Source organism: Sinocyclocheilus rhinocerous, unplaced genomic scaffold, assembly GCF_001515625.1.
Source record: "Sinocyclocheilus rhinocerous isolate Xijiao unplaced genomic scaffold, SAMN03320098_v1.1 scaffold171, whole genome shotgun sequence".
Classification (NCBI taxonomy): domain Eukaryota; kingdom Metazoa; phylum Chordata; class Actinopteri; order Cypriniformes; family Cyprinidae; genus Sinocyclocheilus; species Sinocyclocheilus rhinocerous.
This window is the reverse complement of record NW_015642206.1, coordinates 357247-368569: the sequence shown is the minus strand read 5'-3', so window position 1 is coordinate 368569 and position 11323 is coordinate 357247. Positions and strand designations below refer to the sequence as shown.

Genomic DNA, 11323 nt, shown 5'->3' with positions numbered 1-11323 from the left:
CACCTGCTTTCAGATGGAGCGGCATTTAATACACAGAGCCGTAGTTCACTGACAAGCTAGGCGATATCGCGTTCATAATCGCATTCAATTATGAACGCGATATCGCCTAGCTTGTCAGTGAACTACGGCTCTGTGTAGTGCATGCCGCTCCATCTGAAAGCAGGTGATGGAGATTTACTACTAATCACAGGACCGGCTTTACTGATGAGATGCGCATGACAATCGCATGCGATTAATTGCACAGCCCTAACGTATAGTTCATATTAGTTCTGTGGAACACATCAGGAGAAATTCAGAGGAATGCAGAGGATTCTTGCATTATATTTGAAGTGTAGTGAAAGCAGTTTATACATTAGTGAATGCATACACACAAAATAGATCAAGTTAAAATATTTCCCTCTGCCAGAGCTCTAAAAATGCAATGTGAAGAGTCATGCCAAGTTTGCAGAACTTTGAGATACACATCCATTCCAAAGTTTGGGGTTAGTAAAAAGTTTACAATAATTATAATGAGAAGAAATGCTTCTTGAGCACCAAATCAACAAATTAGAATGATTTTCAAACACACACACACACACACACACACACACACACACACACACAAACACAAACATACTCCACTGCTGGAGACAGATCTAAAATGGGAGTGGTAAGGTGCACTGCTTTTAGAAAAATGTACAAACACACCTAGTTTCCCTGTCACTTGTCATTAATTTAACTGTCCTTTCTAGAACACCTTCCACAGAATTCATTGTAAATGGTTAATCTGCAGAATTTTTAAAAAAATAATCACTTTTTGTGTAATTATGAGCACCAAATCAACAAATTAGAATGATTTCTGAAGGATCATGTGACACTGAAAACTGGAGTAATGACTGCTGAAAATTCTATTTTATCATTACATTTGAAAATATATTAAAATAACAAACAGTTCATTTCATTTGTAATATTATTTCACAATATTATGGATTTTACTGTATTTTTAATAAATAGAGGCAGCCTTGGTGAGCAAAACAGACTTCTTAAAAATGAATGAATAAATAAATTGATCGATCAATCAATCAATCAATCAATCAATCAATCAATCAATCAGTCTTACCCCAAACTTTTGAATGATATTTGTGTGACAGAGATATGACAGCTACATTGAAGGGGAAGATCGCATACAAATTTATCATATAGCATCAGTAGTCTTGAAATATAGTGGAGTCATATGGGCTACTTGTATACTGCTTTTTATCCATTGAGGACTTTGAAAGGCTTCAGTCACTGTATGACTTTTTGTCTTTTTTTCCCATGGAACACAAGTGATACAGGGTGAGTAAATGGCAGATTTTTAGTCTCCTTTAACACCATCCAAGAAGCTTTTCAAACTAACCACATTCTAAACCTGAGACCACCTATAGAGCCTCATGCTGCTCTCACAAAAATTCAAATAATGGGTCAAAGTAACATGATCTTTATGTCCTCAGGGGAGGAGGTGCATCTGAGAGGCCACAAGGCCATTTCGGATATTGCTGTTGTAGTTTGAGGTGGAGCTGCAGGTGTGTCCATTGACGATTTTCATCGAGGGGCTCCTGACATTCATAATGTCACATAACCTGAAGCCAAGAAAACGGAGAGCGCAGGAGTTTATGCTCAAGTGAAATGATTCAGATGACCAAATCATTCTACTTCCCTCTGAAACTTGCAAACTATACGCCGGAAACACACTCAAATGCACAAACTCCCTTTTGATCTTCCACACCTACACTCATAAACACCATTTTTCACTTAACACTAGCCACAGTCATTATGAAGACAAGAGTTGGAGGAAAAGGAGGATTTGTCAGCGACAACTTGACCATGAAAGCAGCCAGCTGAATTTCATTACAGCGCTGAGCTTTTAAATAAGCTAGAACTAAAGAACTTCAGAAAAGCAAGGGGCTGAACACACCTGTGCATTCGTGTTAGCTTCTGGCAGGGGGGCCAAAGGTCTGACACGGGCTCAAATGCCCCCAACCATTACTTATGACAACCATGCTGATCTCCCTTCTTCCAAATCCAGCTTCAAAGCTTATAATTATCTTGACAGGCACAGGGGGGGGTTTGAAACCGCAGACCATTTTTATTCTGTCTTTGGGATTTTTAGCCTAAGCAATGTGAAACTCAAAGAAACCATCTTTACATGCAAAGGCAGACAAACAACGCAGCATATTAAGAGTGCTGCATTGGTTTATTAAATAAATAATTGACAAATAATCACAATCAAACACATTGTCATTACCCGGTTCATCTGAATCAAATGTATCCAGGATATTCCAAGAACCCGACATCAACTTGCTGTAAAAGTCAACCTTCAAACTGTGAGTGCAAACTCCTGCAAGCGACTGATGCACTAGACGGCCCGTTTTAAACTGAAGATCGGACTGAAAGGTCCTAAACCTGATCTAGGTCAGCTAAATATAAAGACTCATTTGAACCCCCGAAGAGAAAGTGACTTAATCATAACCACAGACCCGTTAGGAGAAACGCATGGGCCGTAGAGCCTATTTTTGTCATTATCTCCCTCTTGTCTGGTCTGTTTGCCTTAAACGGCGTCCTGTGATACGACTCTAGATTCACTAGTAAGTGCAGGCAATGTTTGATTATCAGTAACAAGGACATCGCTCTAAGCTACTACAGCTCCTCCTGTTCACAACTTCACATGCTCTCTGAAACATAAATATATGCAATATATTTGGAATCCAGAAAATATACAAGTGCATTTTGTTACTTTTGGAAGCAAACAACTTTATAACTCAAAACAAGCCAACAAACAGTATGAAATGGAGACCATTTAGAACAAATTAGTCTGACTCCAATGCAAGACCATATGAAGAGTCCTTTTGTGCCTTTCCAAACCATCTTATCTAGTGTTGTCAAAGGTTAAAGAGATTTTTAAGATGGTAGAAAATAATTTGTTTTGGAATGCCTTAAAAAAGAAAGACTGTAGATAAACTATAGCCTACTGTTCAAAAGTTTGGGATTAGTAAAACTTTTTTTAAAGTCTTGTTTGTTTGATCAAAAATATAGCACAATCTGTAATATTTTGAAATACTATTACAATTTAAAATAATTGCTTTTTATTTTAATACATTTTGTAGTGTAATTTATTAATTTACAATGTAATTTATTCTGATTTGGTGCTCTATAAACATTTAGGCCTATTATAATTATCAATGTTGAAAACAGTTGTGCTGCTTAATATTGTTTTGTAGAAAACATGATACATTTTTCAAGATTCTTTAATGAATGGAAAGTTGAAATAAACAGCAACATTATAAATGTCTGTACTGTAACATTTTTATCAATTGATAGCAACCACAACAACAAACAAACAAACAAACAAACACACACATATATCTATCTATCTAACGGACCTCAAAAGGTGAACTGTAATGTATATAGCAAGACCAGTCTTGTTCCTGTATTTGATAAACTTTAATAATAGTACATTTTTTATTTGCATTAATAGACAGAAACACCACCTCTGTTCTATTGAACAGTCTAATTTCAAGAGGTCTGGTAGAGCAGGACATTGACTTGCACTCAATGCATTCCTGTGTAATAATGATAGCTGCTTATGAAAAATAGCTGAGATCTTTCCTTTATAATTTAAAAATCAATTGTCTAATTGCCAAGTAGAAATTTGATAACAGAAAAGGTTGCATGAGCTAATATAAACAGCAGAATGTTACAAGGACAAAAAAAAATCTTTCTGAAGTAAAAAGTTGTCCAAATAAAATAAAACCTTTCAAAAAATTAATTGGTTTTTGTTCATGTACTTTTATACTTATTAATAGTTGGTGTCTATTCATAACCTGAGGACAGATTTAGGAGGCTGATTCGGAATGCACCTCTGATTCTAGTTCTTCTCTATTTTTGGAATGCTTTTCATCTGTTAAAACAGGACTCTACCACAACAGGGCCAAATCCACAAAGCACACACAAACAGACACACATTCACTAAACAAGAACATCTGAAGTTACAAATGCTATAACCTAACTGTAACAGTAAACTTTCAAGCATTTTTACAAAAAGAAAAAAAAAATGTACAAATGAGGACATCCCCAAATTGAGGTTTTGTCAGATTTAGACAACTTCTGGGTACAAATTTGCCCCCAAAATATGGCTAAGCACTACAAAAACCCTGAAGACAAGAGCTGATAGTTTATTTCTTTTGCACTTTCAGGAGTCTGAAAATAAACGAAATTTTCAATTAAGCTAATGGTTAAAGTCTGACAGTTCCTTGTTTTGTCTTTCCAAAAGTATTCTTTCCCTAAACTGAATCACGAGTGCCTGGCCTGTCTGACTTTAGTGACAGACTGATTTTCAAAGAGATAAGAATATGAACCCACAAAAGCCAACATGTCTTCAAAAGTGTCTGTAGCTGAGTATTCTTTGAACTAGGGCTGCCACTAACGACTATTTTTATTTCGATTAATCTATCGACTAGTCGATTAATCTAAACAATTAATTTCCCACACAAAAAAAACAACAACAATTTTAAAGAACATTTTATTAAACTTGCCATTCAGTAGTGTACCATAAAAAAAGTATAAATGTAAACAAGCCACTTACGAAATGTAAAACTAAAAGAGTAAAAATGTAAACAAACCTAATAAAAATGAAATAAAAAGAAAAGTATTACAAAAGTCTTAGAAAGTCAGCATGTTCTTAATGTCAATATATCCACATGTTCTGGGCTTCTGTTCATTACAGCTGTGAGTGCTACTACAAAGGGGAAAAATTTTGTTTAAATTAACCCCAACAGTTGGGTTTTCACATTAAATAAATGCAATGTTTAGAGTCCACTAGAACCAAGTATTAAAATTTTATTATTAAAAGTTATTATTAAAATTTTTAAGTATTAAAAGTACTCTTAGAAATGTGTAAACAACAGATTTAAACAGACATCTCCAGCATGATGAAAAAAATGAACAAAGGACTTCAGTAGTGAAACTCCAAATGAATTCTATGAAATCCTTTTTTAAAGCAAAAGAGATAATGTATTCTCCTGTGTTTGCGTGGATTTATAAATGATTTACCTTACAAATCTGATGAAATGGCGCACGTTGCGTTCCCAGATGAACGTTATAATAAACCCAAACTCACAACAACATGCAGAGATTGAGTTTGAGCGGCTCCACACATGTAAATGATAACAGTTCCTGTGGAACAGCATTTACTGTGAACGGAGCCGCTGTGAGACGCACGTACGTAACCTACACGCCTATAACTGCATTACATATAATTATTTAATTAAATCGTAGCGTTTGTGAATTTACAGTTATGTTTAATTATGATTTTTAAATGGGTTTAATATATCATGCAGCCTTGGAAAACAGTCTAATAATGTATTTTATGGATTCTCGTCTGTGAAATGCGCCACTTCCGGTATTTTGCGGTTAGTCGACGCAGGCAAAATTAAGTTGAGGATTTTAAAAAATCAAATAGTCGAATAGAATCGACGAATCGCGACAACCCTACTTTGAACCAAACAGCTTCAGGAGCATCCAACACGATACACTTTCTATTCACCGTCCACCTCTTCTCTTTAGCAGAAATGTAGTGCAGTGAATACACTTCCACTTTTGTCTGCTTGCAGCCAGAGAACAAAAACGATTCCAACAGACACTGGACTGTATCAACTTCTCTACCAGACTAAACTGGGGTTACACTGAGCCAGCCAATACTACAAGGCTTTTGTGTGAGTCCAAGTGCAGTTCAAATTTCCAACTTTGACAACACTGCCATCTACAGGCCACACAGTTTCAGTGAATAACCGCATGAGCACACAAACACAATAAAACGAATTAATAAACAAATCAAGTCCCCCCCCAGCACAAATACAATTAAATGCAAGTTTTCTTCCATATCAACCAAACCACCAACAGTCAAAATGGAAAGAAAAACACGCATACCAAAAAAAAATCCATCAAGTCCAATTATCTCACTGTTTCCATCAGAGAAAAAAAAGTCATGTAAAGCACGCATGAAAGCATTTGAGGGGAAACAGTTCACTCCACATAGCACTGCAGAGCAAACTCACCGCTTCATTTAACAATGATCCAGCCCTTTCACTCCACAGAGGTGTAAAGAGGGGACAGGCACACAGAGTGGGTAGTCCCTCACACTCTTTCACCATCTGTCCCCTCATTTCCCTGACAGATGGATGTCTTTTTCTACTCATCTCGTTCTATTAGTTTTGTAACTAAATGAAACAATGTGCATTTTTTTCCATTCTATCTTTCGTTCCCATCCTATCTCCTCACCTCTGTCCAACCGTGCATTTGACCAAGGACAGACTGGAGCCAGTTATTTGTTTTGCTCTCCAGTGGAGCCAGGCAGACTGAGAGGCCCAGCGGCCGTTCTTCTCATGATAAAGAACCTAGAGAGGGCTGGAGGCCAAGGGAGCCTCCCAGAGTTACGGCCACTGAATGCTGCAATACCATGCTTTATTTATCAAAATGCATATCAAATTATACTGCAGGATTAAGATTAAATTGTTTGTTTCTTTGTGTCAGACAACTGACCTTCTAAAAAACACACACACAAGCTTTAGTCAACCTTCTGAGACAAGGATTAAAATGTTTAGTTGTGTTCACTCTGGCTTGGTTTGAAATGCACTGACACTGATGATGACTGACACAAGGTTTTTGCTTTCCTCAGCCAGACAGTTTTCAAAGTCAACTGAGGGACCAGAGGACTGTTTATGGGAATGAAATATTTCTGATGAGTATTAACCTCATTTTATATTTTATATTTTAATGTCTTTCCTATTATATAATATATTTTTAATATTTAATACACATTTAAAATATTTATTTACTGCTACAAATAATAAAAACAACATTAATATATTTTAGTTTATTAAGTAATTCAGTAATTTTTGTAATTTATTAACATTTATTATATTAAAATAATAGAATTTATTATATCATTTTAAATTTATTATATACATTGACATTTAGTTTCAGATACACAAATGTTTAATACAAAAAATGGATTTTAATCAGAAAAAAGTATATTTTAATTAAAAGAACAATAAATAATATAAAAAATATAAAACATTTATATAATATACTATTAATTCTATTTTAGTCATTAATATATTAATGTTTTTACTTTTTGTTTTACACACACACACTTAACGTTATACTTGCGTATATTTAATATATTCTTAATATATTATATTTATTACACAAGATATATAAAAATAGTTATATATGTATATAAATTAATTCAAAGGATGCTTACAATTCCCACCTACATGCTAAATCCAAATGAAGACTTAATGTTTACAAGACAAATAAAAAAAGAAAGAAAAAAGGAAGCAAGAAAAGAATTCATTGGAAACCCAAAGGGTGCTCCTTGTTGACAGACACTACAGGAATGTTTAAGACAGCAGTTACAAAGAAGCAGGAGAAATTCCAACGCTAAACACACCTTGCCAGCCTTAATTAGAGCTGCGTTTAAATGCTAAAGGTTTTTGTTTGGCTTAACCACTTGAGCTGGCTACGCTATAATGGTGCTAATGAGAAAGGGCCCATTCCGGGGGGCTGGGAAGGGAGGGGGTGGATTAGGCTGGGAAATGCATGGAATGGGCAAACCTTGGCATCCAACGGACACAATCCCTCTAAAAAAGCAATTACCAGCAGAATGAACTGGTACAACATACACAAACTCACAGGCACATTTCATCAGAAGTGTCATCCATCACCAGAGCTTTTCACTGCGATTTCTGATCTCTAAGGAATTAGCCACATCAGAACCGTTAGCTTTCACACAAGTGTCCCACCAGATTTTGTCAGAAAACGCATTGAAAATCAATTTTCCCTCTGCTCCCCACGTTACAGGTCCTAATGATCCTGAAGCCACATCCACAGCTGTCGCCCTGCCCAAAATCAGCACAACAAAGACCCAGAGCATCCCCTGTGAAAGTTTGGGAAATCATTCATACGCTATGCTTTCAATCGAGTGAGCAACCGTAAAGCAGGCAACAATACGTTTCAGGGAGGTACTCAGATACGCTTTGTAAAACTCACTCTAATAGATGCCAATGGCAGACACAGGTAAAGGAAAGCGACAACTGGCTCAATCTCAGCTTCCAGATCAAAAAAAAAAAGATGTAAAAACAACAAACTAACATTAATATGGCAAAGGATCTTGTTAGTGGCCTAATGTATTCCCTATGAATTAATTTTCTAACCCTTATCCACTGTTTATGCATGGCCATCTGTTGAGCGTTGACTGGACCAGCTGTTCAACACCAACATTTGAGTCTCTAAATAAGATAGAATCTCCACTAGCCGGTCACTATCCTGGTAGCCTTTTGTCTCCAGTTGTAGATATGGTCCAGAGGGACTACAGAAGTGACGTCATGGCCAAGGCTGGCCATTAAATGGCTTTTCATGCTGATATTAAGTGGACCGATATGGCATGAGCTTATCAGTGGGAACTGAGAGATGCTCTTTAAAGTCCTCTGATAAGCAAAGAGGACATATTCCAATAGCTAAACGATAAGCCGTATAATGTTATCTGAGAATGAAAGAGCTTGGTGGGAACATAAATTTGATTAAGTAGAAACCTTGACAATTTAGACACAACAAATAAAGTTTCTGTCAAAAAAAGTCTTAGGTTAAAAAAAAAGAAAAAACGAGACACCCAATCCATAGCTATTTGTTGTCTAAAACTTTTCGGTTGTTTACTGGCAGCAAGTGTGGGAGAGAGGTATATAATGGTGTTGTCACAGTGAAGTGATTTGTCTCACCACACAGACAAGGAAGAGAAACTGTGAGGATCCCATCTGGGTTAGACACTGGTTGACGAAGCCAGTTTGAGCAACATACACAAACTCACAGGCACATTTCATCAGAAGTGTCATCCATCACCAGCGCTTTTCACGGTGATTTCTGATCTCTAAGGAATTACCCATGTCAGAACCGTTGGCATTAGCACAAGTGTCCCACCAGGTTTTGTCAGAAAACACATTGAAAATCAATTTTCCCTCTGCTCCCCACGTTACAGGTCCTAATGATCCTGAAGCCACATCCACAGCTGTCGCCCTGCCCAAAATCAGCACAACAAAGACCCAGAGCATCCCCTGTGAAAGTTTGGGAAATCATTCATACGCTATGCTTTCAATCGAGTGAGCAACCGTAAAGCAGGCAACAATACGTTTCAGGGAGGTACTCAGATACGCTTTGTAAAACTCACTCTAATAGATGCCAATGGCAGACACAGGTAAAGGAAAGCGACAACTGGCTCAATCTCAGCTTCCAGATCAAAAAAAAAAAGATGTAAAAACAACAAACTAACATTAATATGGCAAAGGATCTTGTTAGTGGCCTAATGTATTCCCTATGAATTAATTTTCTAACCCTTATCCACTGTTTATGCATGGCCATCTGTTGAGCGTTGACTGGACCAGCTGTTCAACACCAACATTTGAGTCTCTAAATAAGATAGAATCTCCACTAGCCGGTCACTATCCTGGTAGCCTTTTGTCTCCAGTTGTAGATATGGTCCAGAGGGACTACAGAAGTGACGTCATGGCCAAGGCTGGCCATTAAATGGCTTTTCATGCTGATATTAAGTGGACCGATATGGCATGAGCTTATCAGTGGGAACTGAGAGATGCTCTTTAAAGTCCTCTGATAAGCAAAGAGGACATATTCCAATAGCTAAACGATAAGCCGTATAATGTTATCTGAGAATGAAAGAGCTTGGTGGGAACATAAATTTGATTAAGTAGAAACCTTGACAATTTAGACACAACAAATAAAGTTTCTGTCAAAAAAAGTCTTAGGTTAAAAAAAAAGAAAAAACGAGACACCCAATCCATAGCTATTTGTTGTCTAAAACTTTTCGGTTGTTTACTGGCAGCAAGTGTGGGAGAGAGGTATATAATGGTGTTGTCACAGTGAAGTGATTTGTCTCACCACACAGACAAGGAAGAGAAACTGTGAGGATCCCATCTGGGTTAGACACTGGTTGACGAAGCCAGTTTGAGGAATCCCCCCACATTTACACCCTGCCATCCAACACACACACACACACTTTTCCACCCGTCCCATTCTCCCCATGGGATCTGTGGGACTGTCAGAGCACTAAAGCATGCTCTGTAAAACTTCTCATGACTAGAACGAATGCAGTAGACAATCAGACAGTAGAAATTTTAATTGCTTCCTGTATAACAACTGAGGCAGGAATAGGCTGAACAATAGTGAGAGTGGGTGCATGAATACTTAGACAGGGCTTTGACTTGATTCCCATTAAGGTAGATTTAGAAAGCTGTTGTAAAAAAATGCATATCATCACTATGGTGGTATAAATATGTACATTTTTTTCTTATATACTTAATGTTTAAAAGTTTGAGGTCAGTAAAATTTTATTTTTGAATAAAAATAAATGCTGCTCTTTTGAACAATTTAAAAGAAATCTGCAAAAAAAAAGTCATGGTTTCCACAAAAAAGATTGAACACAACTGTTTTCTACTTTGATAATAAGAAATGTTTCTTGAGCACCAAATCAGAATGAATTTCTGAAGGATCATGTGACACTGAAGACTGGAGTAATGGCTGCTGAAAATTCAGCTTTGCCATCAAAAGAATAAATTGCACTGTAATGCTATTTTAATGTTACTGTTTTAATGTATTTTAAACCAAGTAAATGCAGCCATGATGAGACTTCTTTCAAAAAAACATTTTTTTAAAAATCGTATCACATCCATACTTTTGTACATTAGTAGTAACCCATATTCTTATCAACTGAGATTTTTAAAGACGACATGAAAAGAAGCTGTTTAGACTACAAAACGAATGACTGAAATGGTTAGCCAAGGACAGTAAAATAATAATTTACCAGATTAACACCTTGTGTGTGCGGTGCTTTCCCTAGTTCTTTTGAAAGAAACATAGTCTGTAAATGGACCCTTCTGTCTGCTTAAACTGAAAGGTATAATGAGTGTTGTGGTTGACAACGTGTCAGCAGCATCTACAAAACCATTGACAAATCCAGCATTTTCACAAAAGGCCTCTGTCTGAGGACTCACACACAAGCAACCAAAGTAAATCACAAACAAGCCTCTAATTGAACAACGTGGAAAGGAAACGTTCAATAAGTTGAGGCCAAAAGGTCCTTTCGTCATAAAACAACAGTCTATGGAATGTGTTAAAATGGCATCCGTTTACAAATCGACGTATTCATATTTCATAAATACACTAGATCATTCAGGGGGAAAAAGTCCTTTCATAAAAAACACACTCAAAAAAAAAAAAAAAAAAATAGTGAAGTCAG

At 36.6% G+C, this 11323-nt stretch overlaps 1 protein-coding gene across 1 annotated transcript in view; it reads right to left on the bottom strand.

Annotated features, from left to right (window-relative positions):
• Window positions 1-11323, bottom strand: part of LOC107755731 (KN motif and ankyrin repeat domain-containing protein 1-like) — a 53314-nt gene that overhangs the window by 24934 nt on the left and 17057 nt on the right. The gene's annotated exons all lie outside the window — the stretch shown is intronic.